Source organism: Pseudomyrmex gracilis, unplaced genomic scaffold (assembly GCF_002006095.1).
Source record: "Pseudomyrmex gracilis isolate BER0280 unplaced genomic scaffold, ASM200609v1 scaffold_450, whole genome shotgun sequence".
NCBI lineage: Eukaryota > Metazoa > Arthropoda > Insecta > Hymenoptera > Formicidae > Pseudomyrmex > Pseudomyrmex gracilis.
Genome location: NW_018021034.1, coordinates 44,250 through 48,040, shown reverse-complemented (window position 1 = coordinate 48,040; position 3,791 = coordinate 44,250). Strand labels below are relative to the sequence as shown.

The following is a 3,791-nucleotide window of genomic DNA, read 5'->3' as shown; positions in this document are numbered from 1 at the left end:
GTGTCGAATCGTACGGTGTCGAATAATTTCGTGTCAAATAAATCTGTGTCGAATCGAGCGGTGTCGAATCGTACTGTGGTCAATAGAGTATCACCCCGGAAAAACGGACTCGCGACACGCAGTTGCGGGGGTGAGGAAACCTGGAGGCACTCACTTGGCATCGACAGCTTCTCGCAATCAGCCTTCACTCGTTGTTCCGGAGCTTAGGCACCGGGATATCCTCGGTTCTCCCTTAGGCAGCAGGTGTTCGACACCGATACTCAACTTCGCATTCTAGCACGCATTATTTTCGGAGGTTCTCCGGCAGCCCACACTCTCTTTGCTGGTTTGCACAACAGTGTCTCTCGAGTCTTGCGGCGTTCGGCTTCCGCGTTCTGCTAGATCCCCTGCGTACGCTAATCAGCCAATCAGGTGACTCGTCGCGTGGCGCGGTGATCGATCGCCACTCGCGTAGATCCGCGCTGTCCTTCCAAGGGCGACTGTAGAGCCGCGTCGGGCCCTTACCGCCCGATTCCTGTGGAAGATTCCGCAGCTTTCTAAGGCGTATCCTCTACCTCGGGTCGGCGGGTCGTACACGCTCATTGGATCCCGACAACGTCGTAAGTGTCAGGGTGGCGCCTTTTCCGACCGCCTTCTCCGAGACAACCGGTCATTCCTCGCCCCTTGACCGCTCGATTCGTACGCTACTGTTTCTTGGCTGTTCGCTCTGTTTCTTCTCTCTTCTTCCCGTGAGACTGATTGCTAATTAGCTCTTCTCCCTCCGATTGCTGTAACTGACGGGACGACACACACACAAAACAATTAGCCGCACCGTGGCTTGCTTTACAGAAATGGATAAAAAAAAATACAATACAAAAGATCGTAATCGCGGGCGCGTGATCAGCGCGCGTTTCGCTCGGCAGCTGCTTCAATATTTGAAAACCGGCGTCCTTTGAGACGCCACGCAATATAAGATAGGTCGCTCTCTTTAAATAAGGAGAGACGCGGGCCTACCGCCCTCCTTGCGGCCGTATTAATTACCCTGTGACGGACACCGAAAAGGTGTCACGTCACAATGCATAAATATATTAGGTTATTTAAGAGATTGAATTACTTTTTACTACCGTTACGTAGATGACATCGTCATGGCCGCTCCAGCACACATAGTTAGTGGTAATGTTTCTACGTTTAATGCGTTTCACAATAGAATTAAATTTACTACGGAATTGAAGGATAACCATTGTATTAACTTCTTAGATTTATCCATTCAGGTTACTAATTCAAAACTGAAATTAGATTGGTTTCATAAAAAAACCTTTTCAGGAAGGTTCCTTTCATTTTTTTTCTCATCACCCTCTTTGTCATAAAANAGGAACAATTTTCGGCTTAATTGATAGAGCTCTGTTATTATCACATNCGGATTTTCATACTAAAAATATTATCTTTGTCATTGATACTTTGTTAAACAATGGTTACCCTCTTGATTTTATTTTCTCTAACATTAATTCTAGGATCAAAAAGTTTATATCCAAAAAAATTAACAATTCATTTGAATTTGGTTCTTCCACATTGACTGATAGAAAATTAATTGTTTTACTATATAGCAATAATATATCCAAAAATATTAGCAATAACTTTCTTAAAGAAGATATTATCATAGGTTATAAATATTTTAACAGACTCAATCGGATTATTAAAGTACATAAAGATTTAGTTCCACATGACTTTAACAGTAATATTATTTACAAAATTAATTGTATGAACTGTTGTGCGTCTTACGTTGGTCAAACTAAAAGGCAATTAAAAACGCGAATAAAAGAACATATAAATAATATGAAAAAGACAACTTCACAACTCTCAGTAATTTCAAAACACAGGTTAGATTACAATCATACGTTTGATTGGAATAATATTCAAATCTTAGACCATGAATCTAACTTTTACAAAAGATTGATTTCCGAAATTATACATATAAAAGAACAGATTTTTGGTTTAAATTTAGTTAACAATACTGACTTACTTGACCATGCTTATTTTACCTTACTTGATGAAATCAAATCTTCAAAACTCTGAATTTTAAATTTTAACTGTTTTTAATTTTAACTGACTTGTTTACTTTGACTGTGTTTTGGGGGTGGGGATTCAAGTATATAAATCGTTGCCTTTACGTTCTGATCACCGTTTGATTTTTGACTCTAAACATGTAAGTTNAACTGCTTTGTTTACTCTGGTGAATATTTATGTGACTTTGTTAACTGTATAACTCTTTCAGGAAGTCAAACAACTACAATATGTAAAATTTTACAATTTATATTATTATATTGAGAACATCCACANCACCATCATCTTCTTCTGAATGGCGTGATTGTATTCATTTTTTTAATTTTTCATGTACACTGAAGATGACTCAAGTAAGAGTCGAAACGTTTGCGTGCGTTACTTATATTACATTATACGTTTTTTGATATTATAATTAAATAAATACAAAGATCTTCTATTTAGCTCGTAACAGACCTTCTTTTTATATTTAATTTTATTATTGTTAAAAGTAACTAGACTTTACTAGATTTCTGTGTTTTTTCTGTTTTAAGTACCTTTTTTTATAAGGAGCGTATTTTAGGCAGAAAAGCGTAACGGAAAATTATAAAATATTAATTTTTAACAATTTAGAAAGAACAATTTTCAAAAATAAATACAAATATCTATTTGCCACTATATCGTTCTGGTTTTTCGCGTAAATTGTGCTTTATGTAATATAAGGAGAAACAAACTCGCGGAACGAGAACGTCGAAATATTGTCAACGCGATTCCTGTCCGTGTGGCAGAGATCCTTTTGGAGCCATCAAACGAAAAAAGAAGCATTGTCAACGCGAATACAGTGTATTCTCAAATTTTGACGTTTTCATTTAAAAGCAGCGGTACGTGATACACACAGAAATAACGGATTCTGCTTTTTTGCTCAAACATGCGAGAAGAAACAAACTCAATTCGCGGAAATCTAGTTATATTTTGTTCCGCGTTTCCGCGTTTTATTACATGTATTTTGCATTTATATTATATTTTGTATTTTTATTGTTGCAGGTAACTGTATACAAGGTCAATATAAATATCATAAGAATAGGTTGCCTTGCGCCTATAAAGACTGGCTGCTTTGCGCCAATACAACCAGGCTGCTCTGCGCCTATAAAGACTGGGTGCTTTACGCCAATAAAACCAGGCTGCTTTGCGTCTATAAAAACAGACTGCTTCAGCGCCTATAAAAACAGGCCACTTCTGTGCCAATAAAAAGAAGGCTGTTTCTGCGCTTATAAAAAAAGGCTGTTGTGCGCCAATAAAAACAGGCTGCTTCTGCACTAATAAAGATTGGTTGCTTTGCACCAAAAAACAAAGCTGTTTTTTGCTTATGAGAGCCAGCGCTCTGCGTTTTTATTTACATGATATAAGATTATTGTAAAAATTAAGTAAAAAATATATTGTCATTATATAATTCTTATAATAATATTTAAAAAATGGCCAAAACACATATGATTTTACAGCAAAAAGAAAAAAACATAATTGTTAAAAGCGATTAGTTGACAGACGTACAGTGCGGAGCACCATATCGTGCGCCGTGAGGAGAAGTAGTTCTCCTCCGGCTGCCTCCTACTAGCACGCACCAGCGGCCCGAGATTTAATCCATATATTGGCATGGTTACCGATGATACATATTGACGCGGTTACCAATAATACTGACAGTCATAAGTTACCATAATATTATCAAAAACATTGAAAAGATTAACTCTGCATTGAAAGTGACTTTAGTAATTTATATA

At 37.4% G+C, this 3,791-nt stretch overlaps 1 pseudogene; it reads left to right on the top strand.

Annotated features, from left to right (window-relative positions):
- LOC109860701 overlaps nucleotides 1-3,239 on the top strand; it is an 8,408-nt pseudogene extending 5,169 nt beyond the window's left edge.
- Nucleotides 3,240-3,791: the final 552 nt, after the last annotated feature.